Here is a 23,477-nt window from a genome sequence, read left to right as displayed (position 1 = left end):
GAAAAAAGCCTGATACAACTGGACATTCTCTCATTATAGAAAATGACAAATCTGTGTTTGATGCCAGGGTTGTCACATTCCTCCAGGAGTGCAGACTTTTATGGGCCCCTGGAAGCTCTGCCCAGACTATTTCTGAGGATAGGGACATTGTGCATTATTGGCAGGGCTTATTAAACCAAGGCCACTTGTGGTTATTGAAGAATCTAGGTCTGCCTCTGCAATGGTGGGAAAGAGTTATCAGATCCTGTCCTCTGATGTTTGTGGATTTGGTTTCACTGCTTCTACTAAGCTAAGTGCCTTTTGCTTCCTTGTTTGGTGAGGGTCTTTTTTTCTAGTCTAGTTAGGGGGACAGAGAAGTGGGAGAAGAGAATGGAGCAAGTCCAAATCAAAGACAAGTAGCAGAGGTAGAAATGAATAAGAATAATGTGTTCTCTCTGGGAATTTGTACAAGGACAAGGCTAATGAGACTTTGTTTTCAATTACTTAAAATGTAGTCTGTCATTGAGAAGATGATGTAATGACTTTAAAACAGAAAACAAGCCAGAATCTTACACCACATTCAACTACTTGTATTTTTGCACATTCTTGCCTATTTCTGTTGTCATCATCATGCATGCATAATGCACATTTCATTTTATGGCCTGATTTTTTTTCAGTTAACATTAGATAATACGCGTTTTCCTTTTAAAGGCTGAATTTTGATGAATAGACAATCCAAATTCGGATACTATATGATAATTAATAAAATTATCCTCCTACTTTGTGATATTCACATTTTCTTCAACTATTGTGTTGTTTGTTTATTCATTTTTTTGTTATCCTACTAAACACCGTCATGGACATCTTGGGACATTTTGCATATTTCATTTATTGTTGTTGAATTCTTACCTTTGCAGATATTCTAAAATTCCTATGAGTGACATGGTTGGGGAAATACACCCAGGCATCTTTATGACTCTTGGCTACTATATAAAATAAAAGTTTTAATTTAAAATACCACTTCGGCAATTTAATCACAAAAACCCTTCCAAGTATTGACTATTGAAGTTTTTTTCCCTACTTTAATATAGAAGAAACAGTGCTTCAAATTTGTTTTCATTTGTACTTCTCTACTTAATGGCAAAGTTTAATGCTTTCCATGTGTTTTGTTTTTTGTCTGGATCATGTTGTGAAAAATAAGCTGCCATAAACTTTCAGAATTTTTTGAAAGCCCCCCCAAATTGCCCCTCCCATAATATTTCCTAAGAAACTCAGATTTCCAAATTAATGAAATATAAGTGCTTAAGACCAAAGCAGAGAGAAGTGTCAAGTTAATTTGTCTTCTGTTTAGCTGGTTGAATGCCTTTCATGTGTAATTCAAGTCCTGTCAAGAATGTTTTAAGGGATATTGAAAATAAAACATAGACATCACCTCCCAAAAGTTTACATTCCAAAAGAGCTATCATCGTGTGACTGATTGAAAAATTGCTAAACATTGTAAGATAAGGATAGAACAAGAGCTGTGGGGATTCTGAGAGTGGAGAGATTAATTCTAACTTGTGCTTTGGAATGCGAGGCATCAGAGAAAGTTTCTGGGACGAAATTGCATCCGAGCTGCATGAGGAGGATCTGAGGCAGGAGCCTATTTCAGGGAAGTGAGGGAAGTGTGTCGGCAAGAACACTTGGCCCATTTTATGTGAACTCCTGAGATTTTAAAGAAGTCTTCCAACACGGAGCTACTCTTCTATACATGGCAAATGAAGTCAGGCAAGGATGACCTACAGATTAAAATTATATTGTGTACTTTCAAGGCCTAAAATTTACTGTGCATCTCAGTGTTTGTCAACCCCTTCCATGACAGGGCACCCAAAGAAGCTGGTGGTATTTCTTTGTTATAGTGGGGTCAACAGACAAGGCTGCTTCCCACTGGAGGAGTCTGGCCCAGAACTCCAGCTGCTCCCAGTCAGAAGGCTGGAAGGATCAATTTCTTGTAAACGGTTGGGCAAACACCATGTGAGCAGTTCTACAGTTAGATAAAGATGACTTATAAAAATAGTCACCAGATTTATTCTGGATGATAAATAATCAATGAATTGGACATTGGGATTGGTAAAGAAAAAATAACCATACAAATTATTATGGTTTTGATTGGCCCTACCTTGACAAGGCTGTGTACCACGGGATAGAGACATTTCCAGTATTATTCAGAAAATGCCATACTAGAACCCTGGAATTGTAGACATAGCAGTCCAAGCTTGGAAAACATCCAGGGACAGGAAAATTACCTGTGGAATATGTTACAGGACTGGCTGAGGAGAATTATATTTCACATTTATCTAGTAGTCTCATTTCATTGAGTTCAAAAAATGGGATCAAATAATGTTCACATGCCAAACAGGTAAAAAGATATCAAATAGATTTTTGAGGATCTCCATTTAACAAAAGGAGCCAGTCATTTTAACTATTTGTTTAAACCCTGTCTTGTTCTAGAAGTTGTTTCAACTAGACAGGCTACATTAGTCACTCAAGGATTCAATAGTTTAAAGGTTGGGAGGTTAGAAAACAATTTAATGAAGGTCTTTGCATAAGAGAAAAAAAACAGATTTGCATGGATATGAAAAAAAATTGCAGTGCTCTTGTGGAAAAATTCCTGAAAATCTTCAGTGCACCACTATGCTTATGATTATATTAAAAATTCTAGCAGATGTGCTTTTCTTCTAAATTAAGAAAATAAAGCAATATCATGAGCTAATGCCACATCAAAGTGGCATGTTTCAACACTTCGGCCTCATGTGTAGCCAGAGTCGAGTGCTCCCGGAGGCCTGGCTCACCCCACTCTTCCTGGAGGCAGATGTTGGAATGGTCACTACAGGCCTGGGAAGTCAGCATTTTTTGGGTCTCCTTCCAGATTGTGGTGAGGCCCTGGACATGCTTTATCCCACCTCAGTTTCTCTGGTGAGGCCCTGGGCCATGTAAGGGGATTGTGGTTAAATGGAAATATTTGAAGAGTTGCCACATGGAATAGGGATTTAGGTCTATTCCGCATCATCCCAGAATTGAATTAGGACCAAGAAGGTGGTGATTGTTACAGAGAGATGGATTTAGACTCTACATAAAGAGGAGGAAGAGAGAAAATTACGTCCCCTTAACACGACTTCTTACTAGGGCAAAAAGCTCATCTGTGCTATTTCATTTCATTTCTTTAGCAACCGATGAGGTGAGGACTATTGATTTTTACAGACTAGGACACTGAGAGAGGGTCGGTAACATTACTAGGTCATATCCCTACAGAGGGCGTCAGGACTAAGACCAGGGTCAACTTAAACCTGATCAGTTGTAGGAAATTAGCTCATTAGCTCATAGCTCACTCCCTTAAAGAAAATGGAGTAGAAAAAATCCCCCAAACAACCCGAAAGTTAGACTTTACTTAATAAGCAACAAGCTACTATGGGATTTGTGAATGGTCAAGATGAGCATAAAATGTCAAGGCAAAGATTTAGGGTGGGTGGGGAAGGTGGGAACACTGGCCAAGGCAGTACGTCTGCACTTATGATCCATATGGAAGGATAATCCTCCAGGGGAAAACCCAACCATTTTGTAGGAGACAGATCCCAAGGAACCAGCTGGTGGGCTGACCACCGGCAACACTGAGGCTTATTTTAAATAAGGAACCTGTCAGCTTTTCTTTGAAGAATTTTCTAATAAATAAAAATTCCCCAGATGCAACTGGCTGCCTTGGGAAGACAGTGAGACCCTTGCTTCTGGGGATGTTCAGACAGAGCCTGGATGTCCGGATGTCAAGACAGAAGAAGGTCAAGAGGTAAAGACCCTAAGGTCTCTTCCATCCTACAGAATCTATAATTCCCTCTGTGCAGCGTGTCTGAGCTAAAATATTAAATAAACGGGAAAGGGACTATGTTGGAAGGAATTAGAGGAGATCAAGGTCTGTAACACCCTCAGGTTTCAGGATCAAGGCATGGCCTCGATCTGTATCTCCATGTAGAGTATCTCCATGTAGAAATGAGCAATGTCAGCCATGTGACCCACCTTTTGAAGAAAGAATCCCAGGCAGCAGGGGAGGGAATCTTCCTGCTCCCCCTGTTAAGGGAGAGAAGATCTTCCTTCCATGATGTTGTGGAAGAATAGGCAGTTACGACTTAAAACCAAGGAAGTCCAGAGAAAGGAAGGAATTTTCCTAGGATCTGCTGACAAAACAAAGTCAGGTTTTGCACAGAAACCCAGGTCTCCTGACTCCAGAGCTTAGGATGGTTCTTTCCACTGAGGAGACCTGCCTGCATCTCATCATTGGCAAGGATGTCTTCTCGCCCCAGGCTGCCCGCCCTGTGAGGGCCGGGCTTGTATCTCACATTTTGCCCTCATTTTTAACCCTTGATGTCCAGGGGTAGGTCCTCCATTGATCCTTAGGCCCCCTAGCTACTTCCATAATCCTGATACTTTGCGCTACCCTTATTTACCAAACTGAGATACTCGGCTGGCCTAAAAATACCTGTTAGAAATGAAGAGTGTCTCGGAGATCATCTCATTGAATCCTGACATTTTACAGATGAGCATAACCGGAAATTTCAGGGAAAAGTAAGTTGGCATCTCAGTCACTGAGCAGTATTGTGCCAAGTGCCTGTTATGTGTCGTGCCGTTCAGGTGGCAGGCAGGTGCTGGGGCTACCACAGCCCATGAAGACCCAGACTCTGCTCCCCAGGAGGCCACAATGCATGGACTGGGAAGACTGGGAAGGGCCTGGGGGCTGAGCTTGAGGAGCGGGAACCTGGACCGATTCCCGGGTTCCGGTAGTTTACAGTACAGATTCATGAGCAGATGACAAAAATCTTTTCTGGGCTTTAGTGTTTCCAGTGATATCCTGAAGGGGGGATATTACTTCTCCTCAGTGATATCATTTCTCCTTTCAGGGCTGGTGTGGCCATACACTTGGAAAACTTTAAAGAGGGCATCCCAGAGGAGCTGGAGGCGTTTTGGGATGTTTGGCGTGCCCCTGCAGAGTGTTCTGCCCATAAATTTACCTTGTGGATTCAGAAGAGAGGGCCTGGAGAGAACCTGGGGGTGGTGGTGGCAGTGGTGGGTGGGTGGGGGGCATCCACATTACTTAATGTTGTAGTAATGAAAACAGATTTGGCTTGGCGCATGCCATATCAAAGGGACACTCCCTGAGTGAGTCACTTCCTCTGGGGAAACTCCCTTCCCAGGGACTTGCTCCTGGAGCATAGGGACCTCAGCTCCACTGCTCTGGGTCCAGTGGCCAGCTCACTCCAGGCATTTAACCATACTGTTGTGTTGTGGGTTTTCCTCCCACCAGGAGCATCTTAAGGGAAGGACAGACCATGGGCTGCTGCCTCCGTTTCTTCAGGTTACAGAAGTGCGCACTCATCCCTCTTTTGCAAAGGATTCTGAGCCTGTTGCTAGGGTAGCTGCAGCTTCTTTGCAACAGCATGGACGGTCTCCAGCACTGGGGGCCGTAGGCGATATTTACCTGGGAGTCAGGATGCCTGTGTCCAAGTACCAGCTTCGTGCTGGGAGAAGCAGGTGAGGCAAATACATCTGTACTTGAGGGTGTCCATGCATGGACATGATTTTTATACAGTAGCCTTCTGTGTGTGCGTTATTTCATGACGCCATCTCATTTTACAGAGATGGAAAGTGAGTCCTGGGAGGTTTAAGGGATCTCAAGGTCCCAGGGGGCAGGGGTGTGCGTGGCAGTGCTTAACCTTGATGTCAGTCCTTCTAACATCAGAGCTTCTTTCCACAAATGTTCCCTTTATAGCCTAGGCTCCAGGCTTCCTCCCTGCAAATAAGGGTATTGGACAACCTCTACCATCCTGTCCAATCCTGACATTCTGTGGTCCTGTGGATGGGGTCCTTTTCATTTCCTCTCTAATACTGTGTCCTTAGCAACTGAGTTTAGTACTACGTTGCCATGATGTCGGTAGGGCCAGAGAGAGAGAGCAAGGGGAAGAGCGACAAGATCACCGTCACCTTTAGAGGGTCGGGTCATGGAGTGAGAAGGGGATTGGCCTGGAGCCAGACCAAAAAGCAGGGTGAAATCTTATGTCTTCGTTTATTAGCCCCGAGACTTTGCTCAAATTCCTATACATCCTTGAGCCTCCGCTTCCTCTCCTGAGACATCAAATGGGGGCAGTGATACTGACTTTGCAGCTGGATGGCTGTGAAGGTCACAGGAAATTGCTTTAAAAAGGCTGATACCCTTACTACCTATAAGCAGGTAATGGTGCTCCTTAAGAGTTAGTTTCCTTTCTTCACTTCTGCCTGCTGGCTACCAATATCCAGCCTATTATCCAACAGAAAGATTTGCTTATGTTCAGGTGGTTAAGACAGCATGAGCCGTATCTCTTGGACAGGGGCTGATGACCACAGACATACCTATCCGTTGCACTGTGTCCAGGGGCAAAGAACAAATATGTATGATTTGCTGGGGGTCATGAGTGGGTGGACGTAACCAGAAGGGCCCCTGCACATGAAAAATTATTTTAGGGACCCTTGTTTACCTTAGATCATATAAATTATGCACATTTCCCCAGAGCATATCCATATTTACTTTGATATTAAAACGCTGCTTGAAACAATACCTGGCATACAACCAATGCTCAAAAAGTATTTGTCGAACACATAAATTGATCTCTGAATGAAAAACAATGTTTTAAAGTGTTTGCCATCAGGTAAAATGGATGTTCCAGGAAGATGTGACACCCTTCACTGGCCTCCAGTACCTCGCCACATAGTCGTGCACCCTCAACCCGAGCAAGATAAACCCTGCAGAGACTCATCCTTTTACTCTAGGGTTGGGAAACCTAGATCCACACGTGAAAAGGAGTAAAACCCAGATTTCCTGATTCCCATCCCAGACTCATACGATGGAAATGCACGGCTTTGTCCTCAAGGTTCAAGGTCGTCCTTTTGGCTTCTCGAGGTCCTGTGCTCCTTTGCTTCCTCCATACACAACATTTAGTGGCTAGAGTTCTACGTCGCCAGGCTGAACTTGCTGAGGCCGTGTTTCACGGTTCAGACAAATGCTTGATGCTTGTTTTCAGTATCCTTGATACAAACTGCTTGGATAAGTCTACTTGTCAACTTCTCCGTTTCAGTTATCTCTTCCATTTTTTGTCTCAAGAATATTTAAGGAAGAAGCATTCTGGGACTGGTGGGAAAAATTCCAAATCTGGCCTTATTTCTAAGGAGAGGAAACACGTCTGGAGTAAAGAAAACTCAACCAGAGGTAGCCCCTCAAATGAGAATGTGAGTTCTCTAATTTTTTTCCTTTCGGAGAGCTGTAGCTCACCGGTTTGCCTGCGTGGGCACGACCTCCCTGAAGCTCAAACGGAGAAATCATCCAGAGACCCCCCCAGTTTTTCAGACCTTGCTGCTCCCTTTCAAAGGATATTCTCTTCCCAAATCAGGGAACATCCTCTTTCTTCCCTTCACTGCTGCCCCCATCTCTTCCTCTGCTGCCGCCGCCACCCACCCAGAACCCTTCCTCTGCCCAGCATTTCCCTGACTGGGAGAACTAGCTTCCTGTCACTGCATCTCCCTAAGCATAGATACACCCCAGCCCAGTGTCCCTGACAAAGCAGCGTGTTACAGTGATGCAACATCCAAGGTGTCAAAATAATTTGGTAATTAAAGCAGGGGAAGGTCAGGGTTTCTTCTGTCTGGAAAGACAAACACTCAACACAACGAGAACAGCTAAACAAGAAAACTAGTTTCACATTCCCTTGTCTCTCCCTTGGCCCCTTGCTCTGATCCCAAAGTCCCACAGCTATAGTGGATCTTCTCGGGGCACAGGACGAAGAACACACTTGACTTAGAAGGCGGGGCAAGTGTGAACACCAAGGAATAAACCATTTTCAAGGTTTCAACACGCTACTTGTTTTTGTCTTCCCTGTTTGTTTTTACACCAGCCCCACCCTAAGCTCCTGCTGGTGCAATGGCCCCAGATCATGGCTCAATGCCATGGATGGGACATTGCTCAAAGGGGGCTGTGGGTGCTGAGGGCAAAGTCTCCTCCCAGGAAACCAAGCCCTCAAGATCACCTTTCCTTGGCTCTTATTTGTTCATTCGTTGAACACTGAACATTCATGAAGAGCCTGTTATATTTTAGGGATGGTGCTTAGAACACCGGATGGGGGTGGAGAGAATGAAGACATCAATATAACATGGCCTCTGTCACCCAGAAGCACACTGTCTAGTGCACATATGGGCATAAATCATAGTCTGCTGTGATCATGGATGGGGTTCTGAGTCAGGTCACAGTGAAGTTCTAGAGGCCTCAGAGGAGGGTGTAACCAACCTCCTGTGGGGCTCTAGGAACAAGTGACCAAGGAGGTGATCTTTAAATTACAACCTGATGGATGTACAAGGTTTCTCCAGATAGGTGAGAGAAAATGGGGCTTTCTAGGCAGAGGAGCAGTGCATTCAAAAGCAGGAGGGGAGAAAGAATGTAAAGTCATGGAGACCGAAGTTGGTGCTGTGCTGGGGGTCAGTGAGGATGGAAGGGAGATCATTGAATAAGTCAGTTGGGGTAAGACTGGGAAAGTTCTTGACAAGATGCCAAGCAGTGTGGCCTGTCTGGAAGGTGTCTGTGGTGAGTTCTGGACAGAGTAGAGATGTCAGCAGACCCATGCATGAGAGGCAACAAATCTCACTCAAGCATCTTTCTACCAGGGATTCACACTCTGAGGTTTTAACTCAATGGCCTTCAGATCTCTCCTCAGCCTAAAAGGAAGGCAGTTATAGCCAGGATCTTGGCTTCTCCTAGATGATTGACTCCAGGGAGCCAAAGCTCTCCTCTCTCCTCCTCCCACTCCCACAGCTCGGCCAGCTGTTCACATCAAGAGAGACCATGGGGGCACCTGGGTGGCTCAGTGGGTTAAAGCCTCTGCTTTCGGCTCAGGTCATGATCCCAGGGTCCTGGGATCGAGCCCCGCATCGGGCTCTCTGCTTAGTGGGGAGCCTGCTTTCCTTCCTCTCTCTGCCTGCCTCTCTGTCTACTTGTATTCTCTGTCAAATAAATTTAAAAAAAAAAAAAAAAGAGAGAGAGACCATGGAAGGATTCGGTAAAGAGCATTGGCTTCAGATAGTCCTGGTTTTGAACCTTGGCTCTACCTTTTATCAGCTCTGTTGTCTTGAGTAAGTGACTTTCCTCTCCTAAGGCCTCAGTTTTCCCTTTGTAAAATGGGCTTGAAGGATAATATAATAATACCCTCCTCCTTGGGCTTCCTCACAGAGTGCCTCATTTGTAGCTCATGGAAATGTTTCATCAAATGTGTATGCCATAGGCCAGTCCAGCTGGCTTTCCCTAGCCCTGTCACTTAACACACCCATGTGAGTCTGGACTGTGTGGCTTTGAGGCCTAGGCCAGAGGGCCCCCGACTTTACTTTTACCCCTGACTTTACCCCCGACTGTGTATCTTTGAGGCCCAGGCCAGAGGGCTCCAAGATGTATTGGACAATGATGCATACCATAAACATGAAAACAAAGAAAACATGGACACTTTTGTCATTCAGGATCCAGTAGTCAGAGTGGGCACAGCAAGACCCATAACCAAAAACCTCCATTCTTTGACAAACACCATTTTGGTCCGCAGAACTTCAGATCTTCTGTCCCACGTCCTTGAAACGAAAGGCAACTATGTCTGGATGTTACATAAGCTTGGGGTCGTTCCGCTACCGGCTTTGCAGATGGATACTGCTTTGGATAACAGGGAGGTTTGAATCGTTACAGCACTTAGGTAAGAGAAATTAAATAATTAACTTGTCGAATCCCTTTCTCTCAGATAGCATAAGTGTAATAGATTCTAGATAAGGAAGTAGTGCTTAGTGTCCATTTATTTGTTGCTCTTTATGCTCTAATTCATGACTCCAGAGGTAGTCCTCAATTAGCATGGATTTCCAACTATTTTACATGGAAGCTGAGGAATATTTTGAAAAATTGAATAACTCATATTACTCAATTTGTATATATGTAGATTGAGACACAATCAATATGACAAGTTTGATAGAGATGCATAACATTTTCCACCAAGTAGGCATTAAAAGCTAGCATAGTTTAATTTTTCAAGCAAATAAATAAGATTTAATTAAAATTTTAAAAAGTAAATTAAAAAATGAGCTTTACTTAAATAATTTTATTTAAAATGTTGATGTTGTAACTTATTCATAGTTTCTTTTTATACTTTAATTAATAATTTTTGATATTTAAAATATTCTGGAAGAAATATTTTTGAAAGTACATGGAAAGTATTTTTAGTTTAAAATTTTTTCACATTTATTTTTATTTACATTTTTAATGAAAGCATATTCAAATTTTATACATTTGGAATGCAAACAAACAATTTGTTCTAGAATTCTTTAGATCAGTGCTGTCCAGTAGAACTTCCTGGTATGATGGAAATATTCCATGCATGCGGCCAACATGGTAGTCACTAGACACATGCGGCTATTGAGCATGGGAAATGTGGCTAGTACCACTGAGGAATTTTATTTATTACATTTTAATTGATTTAAATTTAAATATCCACATGTGACTAGTGGCTATTACATTGGGCAGCACATTTTTAGATCATTGAAAATGAAAATGAAAATAAATCTAGGTAATAATCGAAATAGAAAAGGCACGGGAAGATCCAAGAAAATAAGGAAAGGTTGAAGAAATTGAGGAAGAAAGGGGTGATCTGCCTAATTCTTTAAGAGAAATAATAAAAGTGAACAAATTGACTTGCACACAGAAACCTCTCTGATTATGTGAACTGCAGGGAAAAGCTAGAAAAACAATTGATAAGATACAACAAAGACAAACATAGATAAATAAAATTAGTTTTGGAGGAAATTGAAATTAATTTTGAATTTACCCTATCCCCTGTTATTTGGTATGAATTATTGCTTTCCGTTAATTTGTTAGCAAACTATTATAACAGAGCAGATCAAAGCTTGAGTTTTTCACTTTTAAAGGTATATTTATTTAAAGAAAGTGGTATTTCTAAATTGAAAACCACTCTGTCAATATGCAATATAAGCTATAATCCAATAAAATGTAGTAAAATCAGAAGAAAAAATTAGGAGAGAGAGATTCATATATAAATAATCCCAAAACTATCTATTTTCTGGCTATGCTGGATCAAGGTATGCTCTCTGTTGCCAAAAAATTGCAATAAATGGAGCAATATACTGCTATATTCATTTTTGTTATAATATTTCAATGTTAAAAAAATACTGGAGAAAAATTTTCGAAATACTGAAGGCACCAGAACTTTGAATGTCTGTGAAAACTGTGATGTAGGGAATAGAGGTATGTAATTACTTTCTATGATATTGATACTGTATAATATATGATCCATAAAAATGCTAAAAACTAGTTTGTAAAACTTACATTTTTAATCTATGTATTGCTTTAGTAATTTTATTAATAATTCCAGTTGCTACTATCTGAGGCAAGTGGTCAAATGAGCTAATCTGGTGGAAAGACCCAGAATTTCTTTCTGAGAGCTAGAGAAATAGGATTCCTGAAAGACACAAATCCAGGTCTTTAAGGATGGGGAAGGGGTGTTTTTGGTTTTATCATGATGATTTGCTTTTTACTGTTGACTTTGGTACTGAGAACCTAGACAGCTAATCGTTTGTGAGCTCAAAGAAGTCTGAGTCTTCCAACTGCTACGATGCTCTGCAGGGCTAATTCCCAGAACTTATGGACAAGGGGACCTACCTGGAAAAGAGAGGTGGTGACTGGGTGTCTAGAGAACATTTGAAAACAAGACCAGAACTTTTTCCCACTTGGATTCCTTAAACACAGTCTTCCTGATTTTTAAGCTCTCATTCATTTTGAAGGGCATTAAATGTGCACATCACAATCTCTCTGCTTCTCACACACGTGTCATTGTTCATAAGACATGTGATACATGAGAGGGCTCTTCCAAGAGAAAATTGTATCTATATCCATATCTGTATCCATCTCCATCTCCATATTCATATCTATAGCTACGTGTCCTGAGTCTTTCTGATTTTCAAGTATGTAATTTCAAACTTGTTAGCAGTGATAGAAATCTAAACTGGACCTGTGCTTGAAGACAAGGGTATGAAATGGAGTGTGTCTAAAGTTTAACTTCTCTGACATGATTGCTAGGTGCAACACACCTTTTGTTAAGGTGTTTTTCTTTTAAGCATCTGATTAACATAATTTTTTTTATATTATACAAAAACATAATACCATGATTATGGAAATAAAAAGCCACCCACAAACTTACTATCTTTAAAATCATCTATTTTCATTCCTTTCTTCCTTTTCCAAAAAAGCATATTTTTTTCACAGTGTTGGACATGCAACACAAATATAATTTTGTGTTCTAATCTTTTCCATAAGCATCACAAAATGAACCATTCCAATGTGGTCTTTCGAATGACCTACTTGAATGTCTTCAAAATATGACTTTGGTGAATATATTGTCATTTATATCAGCATTCCAAAACTATTATGGAAAATTTACATTATTTTCAGTTCACTTCTATTATCAATGATACCTCTTTGGCCACTTTTTTGCTATCCTTTTTCCTAGTCTTGGATTATTTTCTTAAAACAAATCTCCAATAGTGGAATTTTTGGGCCAAAAGAGATGGGAACTTGTTGACATTGTTGGTGGTTACCCTCCTTTAATTTATTTATAGAAAACAGTCTTCCTCCTTCATTTAAGCAAACTAACTTGCTAGTTTACCAACTCACTAATTAACTAGCTCAGTGTCCCAGTGTCCTGGTTTGTTTCTATTCCCATCCAACTGGTTCACAGAGTTCCTTATATTTGCTCCTTCCTGACAGTGAATGTCTGGTTCACACATCCTCTTTACACAAATAAGTTGCAGTGATAACTTTTTGCCCTGAAGCTTGATCACTTCAGTGATCTATTGTCTGGCTTCAAGGAATTCCCCATCTGCAAAAGTGTCCATGAGACACAGTTTCAGTGATTGCGAAAGAAGCATACTGATAAGCCAGGTAAAGACTGGCCATCTGTTCTTTCTATCTCTTACAATTAGGTCTTTGCCAAGGCACCTTGGGCTCAGCCACCAACCTGTCCCACCAGCTCTTGCCAAAGTGCAGGCATCAATGTGAATGCAGGCATGGACTCTTATCATATATCCACTCCACCTTGAACTGGCCTAGATCCCATAAGGGACCTATTGGACACTCAGATGTAATCTTTACCCTCAAGAACTCTCTAGGCTGAAGAGATAAGATACATATGCTCTAAGAATATAGCTGAGAGTCTATGATTCCACAGAGGTTCAGAAGCAATGGATAACATCATGGGCCCTAAGCTTCGGTAGAAGGACAGATAGGAATAAAACAGGCAGAAAGGATTAAGGAGGACATTCAGTTTGGAGGCATTCATTTCTTATCATCCAATCATCCAATCCAATGAGCTAGGTTCTGGGCACACATGGAGGAGTTAGATGGCATCCCAGTTCTTTAGGAGATCACAGTCTTGTGGGAAAGATGCTCATAAGAAGATCATCACCATATGGCATAATGTACACTTTCACAGAGGGATTGACAAACTGATGTGAATGCAATGGTCAGATCTGCCTGTGAGAGATAAAATGTCCAATGGAACAGCAAAGTTCCCTCCAGACCAAAGGGATCTGGTTCATTTTATGAAGATCATGTGACCCAAATGGGGAGGTAGCAGTGGTAGAGGAGAAACAAGACTCTACTTATAGCCTTAAGACCTGGGTTTTTCAGCTGACACTGCCACTTCAGAGCTGTGTGATTATAATCACATTCCTCAAAGTCTCTGGGGCTCAGTTTTGTCACATGTAAGACAAAGATTCTAACACTTTTTCAGGAACTGCTAGGAGATTGAAAGAGAAAGGGGGTGACAAAGGGCCAAGTAAAAGAATTTATTCTTATTATCACCCTCATTGATGTCATCACATATGAAAGCACTTTGGGAATTCTCTGGCTCACTACAAAGAAGTAAAGTTATTGGTGTGACAACTAATTTATTCCTACAATTACCTGTCCTTGTCTCTGGGCTCTTAGATCTGGAAACAAAAAGGTGTGGCTACAAAGGAGCAGGCTTTGATCCTGCCACCTACCCCATCGTTTTTCTTCCCGTAGATCCCACCCTATAAGGCCCCAGAATGTTCACTTAGCCTCTGTAAGTCCTCCTGAACATGATTATTAGTCTTTTCTTTTCTCTAAGGAAATTAAATCACATAGTGTCCACCAAACCCAAGGATGGTTAAAGTGCATGGAGAGTTGGCCACATGCCCAGAGTTCACCTATTCACCCAGGCATTACTGCTCAGGCCATTTATTTCATAATTTCTCACAAGAAACTGTGGCAATAGCCAGAGATGACAGAAATGACAGATGAGTCAAGGAGAGAGGTTGACTCAGAGGCATCCATCTCAGCACCCCCAACCCCCAACTGATATCCCTGAGCTTGCTGGCTTCCATAGAGATTTATACTTCTGTTTGGATATTGCTTTAAGGAGATTAAAGGATCTGTATTCCTGGAAACCTCCTCTATTTCTTCTCTGTGGCCCTTCAGATCATGCTCCAATTCATTTCTTTGTAATGAGAAGAACTCACATTCCTTGGGAATTTATTCTATGCTAGGGACTGTACTGTCTTTTACACTCATTACCTTATTTACTCCTCAATGTCATTGCACAGATACAATGGTTATCCCCACTTCACAGATGAGGAAACTGGCATAAAGAAAGGTAAGCTAAAGTCAGTCCAGGGTTGACTAGCAGAGCTGGACTTGGGTTGTCGAACTCCAGAGCTTGTGCCTCTGACGATTCTGGAATTCTGCCTCCTACAGGTAGGAAAGCCTGGAACCTCTGTGAGGAGTTCAGTCACCGCAACTGTGAGTCAAAGCTGAAGACTGGTTTAGGATTGGCTTTTCCTAAAGCAGGACCTATGGAGGAGTGGAAATTAGCTGATGGATGACCTGGGCAGTCTTCTTCCTGGGCAGGGAACATGTCCTGCATAGCTCCTGCTGGTTTGAGGCAGTCCAGGGTTTACCTTAGCAGGGAAAGGAGAACATTTTTGGAAGAGGAAGAACCAAGTTGTTTAATGACTCTCTTTAGACCTCACCTCCCTGTATTCCTTACGCAACACTTTTTTTTTTTCCTTGAGAAAATGTGGTGGTGTTTATCACCCTGAACACAGCTTGGATCATACTTCCCACTACTCAAGAGCCTCCAATAATGGTTTCCCATGGCCACAATCAGCAAGTCTCCAAACTTTCTTAAGCCCACTGGTAAACAAGATTTTGCTGTGCACCCAAATGGATTTATAATATGTGTGTGTGCATGTGTGCAAAGCCATGCCAACATATTATGCACACTATAAAAATAAAGCCAAACAGAAATTATAAAAGAAGAGATAAATATAAAATAAAGAATACAATGTATGCTAATCTTCATAATGTCATTCTATCTTTCCTACCATCACAAGAAACAATCAACACTCCAGGCAGAGTTCATCATTAATAGCAATGAATGTGAACCCATATTTCAAGTATTTTTCCTGAGAATTTTGATTTTTTTGTTGTTGTTGTTTGTTTTGGCCTACTTCTTGCTCTATCTGATTAGATCATCATTGGCTGTAACCCCTGAAATGTGGCCAGTGGAAAGCCAGGAATAGGAGAAAAGTCAGCTCTGCCATTTTCTTGTTGTTTGCTTGGGTCTTTACAGGAATTTTTAAAAACCAGTTGTCCATTTTGTCAGGGTTTGTTTAGTTAAATCTAGGTAAGGAATCCATAAATTTAAGAGACCAGCTACATGAAAACGTCAGTATGAATACCTCTTGGGCTATCTAGGACAAAGAATCTCCACCCACCCCTCAGAATGAGCTTAGTTGGAGATGTGACGTGAAGTCATTTGATGTGGAGATCCAACAAGGGTCCCACAATCAATCTATATAGGAAATAATAGGACTTCTAAACTTCTTTTATGTAAATAAAAGTAAATATAAATGATGACTGCACATTTTCCTGGAAGCATGCACACTTTCTTGGAAACCCCTTATCTACCAAAATCAGATTCTTTAGCCTTCCATGATTGGCCATCTACTCCAGCCATCACCGATCCCCCCACCCATTGCTATGATTGCCCCCTCACTGCATGGTACATATGGCTGGACATGTTTCTCTGAAAACTTTTTTCCCCCGGGACTTTGCTGTGACTGTTCCTTCTGTTTGGAACACCTTGATTTCCATTACTGTCTTTCAAAATTTTATGCCTCCATTGAGGCTCACCTTGGCCTCCACCCACTGTGTGAAATAATAACATTTTTTTGACCTCTTATTACATGCTGGACAATGTATTATCTCATTTAACATTCACAACATTTCCAGGAGATGGATACTATTATGAGAAAGCTCAGACAGAACTGTTCAAAGCCACAAAACAAGGAAGTGAGATAGCCAGGAACCAAACCCATGAGGACTCCAGATCCCCACACTCTTTCACTGTATATGTGCTTTAATTTCATTCGACTTGTTTGGACAGGTAGAGCTAACACGAAACTCTCCCCCCTTTCTTCTTGTGGGGAGAGAGAATTAGTTGCTTCCTCTTCAAGTTTCCACAGCAACTTGTTTGCAAATATCATGTAGGAATTACTTCACCCTGCCATATAGTGCTGTCATGTGTGCATACCTCTCATATCCTCAGATATACTGTGAGCTGTTTGGCCAAGGGACCACACTGGATCCTTCACAGCACATAGCAGAGCCATAGTAAACAAGGTCATGTAATGAATGAATTAATGAATGAATGGAAGAATAAATGCATGTGTGGAAAACAAAAGAACAAAGGTCCTAGGTTGGGTATGATTCCTTTAAACTGTAATTTGACATTCTCCTAGTGGTCTGGTGTACAAACTATACAGACATATGAGTGTTGGTCTATAATATACAACAAAGATTTCAAAATGGAAGACAAGAGTTCCATTTCCCAACATTTGAAGAAGCACTTGAAAGTTATGTTATATTATACTTTAATATATATGGACTGGATGATAAAGACTCAAAGTTGTGTTTACATAATCCAACTTTCCAAACAACTGAGTGCAGTAAAAAACTGTCACCTTACAAAGTAGCACTTGATATCTTGGACAACTGGGGAAGGGTTTATTGGACAGATCATTCTAAAGGTGACAATAGTTAATGAAGTTTACAGAAGAAACTTTAGCTCATTTAATCCCAAAAATAATGTGTATGTGTATACACACACATGCGTGTGCGTGCACGCACACACACACATGCACACACACATGCACACCCTTCCCCACGGTTTAGGCATTCTTCTTTCTCCATTTTACTGACTCAACAACTGAGACTCATAAGGATGATGTGACTTGCCCAAAAATCACATAATCAAGCAGTGACACAGCCCATACCCAAACCCAGGCTTTTAGACTCAAATCCTTTAATCTTTTCCCACTCTGCTCCTGAAACATAAAATGAACCCTAGAATGTCATACATTTGAGCTATCAGAAACTCTTTGCCATGGGCATAGAATAAATTGTCTCTTTTTCAGTGTTGTTGTTGTTGTTGTTGTTGTTTTTGAAATGCTCTTCAGTGTAAGTCTACAGTCTTGAGGATTGTGCATGGCAGGGAGGGACTAGTGGCTCATAATCCCTAGATGACTAAACAGCCCAGTCCATCTGTGATAAATATCCCTTCCAAGGGCCACAGGTGTTCACAACAGAGCAAGCACCATTCTTTTCCGCCTCAGTGCAGAAACCATCATAGAAACATTTCATCCTCCACTCAATGAATCCATCCTTCCTTTTTAAATTTTCTTATTAATGTTTGACTGTATCCTTATGCAGAGGAGCAAGAAATAGCTCTCTGACTGATAAGCTGTGTAGTAAAATGGACTGGCCGCCATGCACCCAGTGGAGTCATAGATGTTAGTTACAGATATGAGAGAGGGCCTCGTTCCTAGTCGCCAAAGGCTAGAAGAGACAAAGGCAGAGCCCAACACCTCAGTGTCTGCTTTTCTCCCTCCCCTGAACATGGTGCCCACACGGCAACAATGGGCTCTTGAAGGATAGGCCCCTGAACCCATCCTCAAGTACATCATGTATATGAAAAGTGTGGAAATGGAGGTAGAAACTAGATTTCATTTGGGGTATCCCTAGAGGACAGGACTAGAGGCAAGGGTGAAATTAAAAGTCATCAGCTTTCTACTCATCCACCTAACAGAGATGGACAACATAGAAATGAAATAGTGAGCTCACTGTCATAGGAAGCATTCAAGCAAAGGCTAGACCATCCTTCCCTGAGAGTGGTATAGAGAGTATATATTTAGAGAGTGGAGTGTTTGGCTAGATCACTGCTAAAATACCCTTCCAGCAATGGCATTTTGTGTTCCTCCAAATATTCCACACTTGAATGCCTCAGGAGATGGGTTCAGACAAAGCTCATCTGTTCCATAATACTTGGCCACAGTACAACGCCTGCTGCCTGGTCACAAAGCATTTCATAGACAGCTGTTACTGCCCCTATTTCAGAAATGCAGTGAAAAGGGAATTCAGAGACAGGTGAGGGGCCCGCCACCACGTGAGCAGGTGGGAAGAGGCCCCCAGCTCCAGTGCTGCGCACTTACTGAACCTACACAATTCTCATCCTAACTCAGTGATTTATGACCATGTGCAATAGTCCCACCACCTCCGGGAACACCTTTGTTTCTCCCTCCTAGGTTACAAAATCACAAATCTCAGTGTTTTAAATAGTCTTTGAATTTACAGTGTTTACAGGTAAGTAATGTTTCCCACCGACTCTAATTGAGAACTAGAAAATGCATCAAGCCCCAAGGAACTGAGGGAATTCTGTCTGGGCTTAGGGGTAAATACGGGAAAAGTCACAGCCAAGTCTTCTGCCAGCGTGTCCCAGGAAAGCATGGGGCCAGTGTTTACGAAGGGAAAATGGTGAGTTCCGGGAGTGGGAAATGTAATACAGTTTGTGAAGGTTGCAAGCATTTGGAGCTACAAGAAACAATAATGGCACAACTAGGAGTAATCTTTCTCTTGAAAGGTCTTTGTATTTCACAGATAGGTAAGCAGCAGGACTTAGGAGAAAACCAGGAATGGGGAATCAGTAAACCGGGCCCACCACTGACTGCTGTGTGATCTCGGGAGGACCCACAATCTCCCTAAGTCTTGGGTTTCTTCACCAAGAATGACGATTTCCACCCAGGATTGATTGGAGGACCAGGTGAGATCATGGATATGAGATACGTTGTATCTGGTAACATGGGACAAATGAGAGGAGCTAACATGATCATGCCTGCTTTATGTGCTTTTTCAGAAGTGAACTGATATAATTATTCTTTATTTCCAGAAGTGGAAACCAAAGCATGGTGATGGGAAGGAACATGGGTCCCGTTCTATAGTGTCGGGACCAAGAAATGAGGTCTCCCTATAGTGGTTGCCCACGGCATGGTACTTTCTCTCCTTCTGAGAACAACACCATTACATAACTGTCTGGGACAGAGTCTCAGACCACAGAGATTTCTTTCTGCCCAGCTGCACCAGACACACATACCTGGGACGGAATCCGGAAGATGGCCACTTCCACATCAACTGGGGAGCCCCAACACCTACCTTTCTCCTCTCCACCTCCACTGCGTTACCCTCTCTGCTACCGGGCAAAGCATGCAACCTCCGATGCTGCCTTACATCAGGGAAGTAATCTCTGGCCTGTCTGGTTCTCTGCCCTTAGAGAACGTACCAGCCATCATCCATCCTTTGTAAGAGTCCTCCAAGCATTTCTCCCTTCTGCTTCTCCATCAGGGCGGCCTTTTCTGTGAAGTTCTCTAATCATGGGCTTCCCCAACACCCACCCCTCACCATCATCTTTACCTCAGAAAGTGAAATAAAGAAATTCAAGTGACTCATCTATCCACACAGCCAGAAGGGAGAAGCAGAAAGTACAGAAACCATCATAGAATGATGAGTATGTCTGCAGGTCTCTTGGCTGCTTCATACGATCGGCTGAGCTTCATGAAAGGGAAGACAGAAAAATCTGAGTGGTGCCATATTGTCTCCAAAAGCAGCCGGCATGAAAATGAAGTATGACTTCCACCTTCCCAAGACGCAAAGTGTCTCCCTCCTCACGTGATCAAATGGGGCTCAGCAGCTGGCTGGGCAGCCTTGGGAGAGAGCCTACCGGATCAACACCACTAAGCCTCAGCTGTCCTCCACCAGCCAGGGATACCCCCTACTTCAGTGGTCCCCTCCCCAAGGCCTGGGACCCCATTCCACGTCAGCCCTCTAGAAACAGAGCAGTGTCTACTGCAGACACTCAGCAGGGAGCCAACAGGGTGTGCCCTGCTTGGTAAGCACAACCCATTGGCAGCACTGGGCTTGACAGACCCCAAATTCTATACTCTTCAGATGACTAGAGGCCTGCGAGACTAGTGTGCACGATGAGGGAGAATCAGAGAGGCAGAGTCTGAGAGTCAGCCAGAGGGAGACTCCGTTCTCGTCCACTTTACATATCAGGCATCTGCCTGAGATTTCACCAGGAAGACACAAAATAAACAAAACAAAAACAGGGTCCATCACAATTACAAACAAAAAGTTTGGGAATAGCCTTGAAAACCCCCACTGGTCTAGCCCAGTGTTTCTCAAACTTGAGAGGATCTCAGATCTCCTAGAGGGCTGGATAAAACACAAATGGCTGGGTCCCTCCCCAGGGTTGCTGCTTCAGAATTTTGGGGTGAGGCTGATGTTCTGGATTTCTTACAAATTCTCAGTGACTCCAATTTTGCTGTTCTGGGCAATGAACTTTAAGAACTATGATATAACCCAATTTTCCCTTCAGAGACAAGAGAGGTGATTCCTCCCAGGTGCCTTAGCCTGTTGGAGATGAACCAGAGTCTCTGATAGCCCCCAGGCTGCCTCTTCCAGGGCTCGTCCATCACACCCCATACCTGCTCTGGCACAACAGTCCCCTGGGCAGAGAAACCCACTTGGATCTGGGCTCTCAAGCAGCTTCACCCTTGGGACAGTGATCAGAGGGGAGCATTCCTAACTCAGAGCCCATGCTCGGCCCACCTATGTTCCCAGTTTGGGAAGTGGCATCATGACCCCAGCACTTCAGGGTGCTGGGTTCCCCACACTGCACTTGTTTGAGGCTTTAGTCATCAGGGAGCCTTCCAGGATCACATTCCTGTATTCCGTCCCCCAACACATCTTAATTGAGAGCTCCTAGGTGTTGGCCACTAACTTCTGAGATCCATCCAGAAACTTCTGAGGGACAGGTTCTTCCTGGCCCTTAAGGACTTCACAGGGAGGAAAAGTAAGCCTAATCAAGTTGTTACCTCATGAAGAGCAAGGAGTGAGTAGCTCAGGGGAGTGAGGGAGAGGAGTGAGGAGGGTTTCATCAGGCAGACAGGCAGGCAAATGTTAGCAGACAAGGGGCATGGGGTAGAGAAGACATGTTCAGTGCAAGGATAAAATTATAATAAACATTGATTGAATATCTACAACAATTGTTTTCCATACTTCTTTCATCTTCAAAACCATCCCTGTAAGAGGTATCATTATAGCATCCTCATTTATGTACCAGGAAACTGAAGCTCAGAGAGGTTTTACAACTTAGTGAAGGCTACACAGCTACTCAAACTTAGGTGTTCTGACCCCAGAGCCTGATCTCTTAGGTACATCTTATAATTCTCAACAAGGGGAGGGCAGCTTGCACCTGTCCGATGGCTGTAGGTTTACCAAAGTCCTGGATAGATGAGCCGGGGGTAGGGTGGGGTGGATGATAGTCGGGAAGATAGGCTGGGGATTTTTTTTGTTGAGGTGCTTGACTTCCAAGGGAAGTCATTTGAATCTAACTTAGGAGGCTACCAGGATCACTGAAGGGTTTTGAGCAGGAGAGAGACGCATGGCACAATAGCATTTTAGGGAAATCCCTCCAACAGCAATAGGCAGATTTGGTTGGAGAGGGGAAGATCTGGTGACCAGAAGATCACACTGGAGGGCACTGTCAAATTTCAGAAGCAAGAACATGGGAGCCTAGCTTAAGGTGGGGTGGCAGGCACAGAGGGAGACTCATGGGCAAGTGCTCTTCTCACCACTGTCACTACAAGTATTTTTTTGTCCCGGATGACGTGCTTTACCCATATTAACTCATTTAATCCTAGCAGTAGGTTTTGCATCAGATCCCTCTCCTTACGACATTTCTTGCCCCTTCTTTACCTCTATAGATGCATCCCCATGCCTGGCAGTATTCATATTTGGGGATCAAAGCCTGAATCTTTTTCCTTGAATATATAGACATCAGGGGTTGAGACAATTGAAGATCAAGAAATCATGATCAGTCTCAGAACTATTTATTCTCTTGATTTTATAGCCGAGGAAGCTGAGGCCTAGAGAAGACCATGACCTTGGCTTTGTCCCCTCTAGGAAGTGACAGAGGCTGGACCAGAAGCAGGAGGTCTTCCCCAGACTTCAACCCTGGTTTGGTCCTCCTGCTTCTTGGGGCCAGACCAGAAGCCTTGCAGCTGTGGTGGGTGCCAGATGGCATCTCAGTCACCAGTCTGGAGGGCGCCTGAGGACCCTGTGGTCAGTGCCAGGCTGGCAGCCCATCCCCAACATGGGCAGCAAGGGCACAGTGCAGAGGGACTGAGTGAAGGCAGCACGTGCGGTGGGGGGAACAAGAATGCAGTGACTCAGGCCCACATTGGGGCATTGTTCTCAGCTCTCCGGGGAGCATCCCAGCCTGGAAGAGGCAGCTGCTATCTTCACTTTGTCGAAGAGTCACTCTTGACCCAGGGAGCTGACACAGTAAGAGCAGAGGAAAGCAAGACCGGCTTCACCCAGGTGGCACTGGGCAGAAGATACAGTGCCCACTGTAGAGTTAGAAAACAGCTCACCTCCCAGCTCTGCTCTTGCCCTTGCCACTGTTGTGACCTTGAGCATGATCTCACCTGAACCTGATGAGTCTTACCCTTCTCATCTGTTTATGGGTGCAATATCTTAGAGATGTGCAGAGTGGCCAGTAGGCTAATGCATTAAAAAAAAAAAAAAAGGCTTTTGCAAACCTAGAGAATTCTACACCTGTGTTTTAGTCTATTCAGGCTGCTATAACAAAATACCACAGACTGGGGAACTTATAAGGAACAAAATTCTATTTCTCACAGTTCTGGCAGCTGGGAAGTCCAAGATCAAAGCACCAGCATGGTCACATTCCACTGAGAGCTCACTTTCTGGTGCACAGCTGACACCTTCTCACTGTGTCCTCGCATGGTGGAAGGTCAAGGGAGCTCCCTGCAGCCTCCTTTGTAAGAGCACTAAGCCCATTCATGGAAGCTTCTCCCCCATGACCTAACCACTTCCCAAAGGCCCCACCTCCCAAGAGCATCCCCTTGGGGGTTATGATTCCCACATATGAATTCTGGTACTATTATCATTATTAATGCTATGAATGATATCATTA

At 43.1% G+C, this 23,477-nt stretch overlaps 2 long non-coding RNA genes across 9 annotated transcripts in view; one reads left to right on the top strand and one right to left on the bottom strand.

The window, feature by feature from the left end:
- The window catches only part of LOC125101994 (uncharacterized), a 38,563-nt gene that overhangs the window by 579 nt on the left and 14,507 nt on the right, over positions 1-23,477 (bottom strand). The gene's annotated exons all lie outside the window — the stretch shown is intronic.
- LOC125101981 (uncharacterized) lies at positions 148-21,522 on the top strand. 8 transcript variants are annotated; one of them, XR_007128001.1, is made up of 8 exons: positions 148-315; positions 3,700-3,799; positions 5,309-5,535; positions 6,674-7,263; positions 9,612-9,755; positions 14,689-14,738; positions 14,840-19,244; positions 19,371-21,522. It is a non-coding gene; the product is annotated as an uncharacterized LOC125101981 (long non-coding RNA). The 8 variants fall into 8 exon arrangements; XR_007127998.1 differs by having other exon boundaries at positions 148-3,799; positions 7,139-7,263; XR_007127997.1 differs by having other exon boundaries at positions 148-3,799; positions 6,687-7,263.

This window comes from Lutra lutra, chromosome 1 (assembly GCF_902655055.1).
Source record: "Lutra lutra chromosome 1, mLutLut1.2, whole genome shotgun sequence".
NCBI classification, from domain to species: domain Eukaryota; kingdom Metazoa; phylum Chordata; class Mammalia; order Carnivora; family Mustelidae; genus Lutra; species Lutra lutra.
Note: the sequence above shows the minus strand (reverse complement) of the source record. Positions and strands in the feature narration are given on the sequence as shown.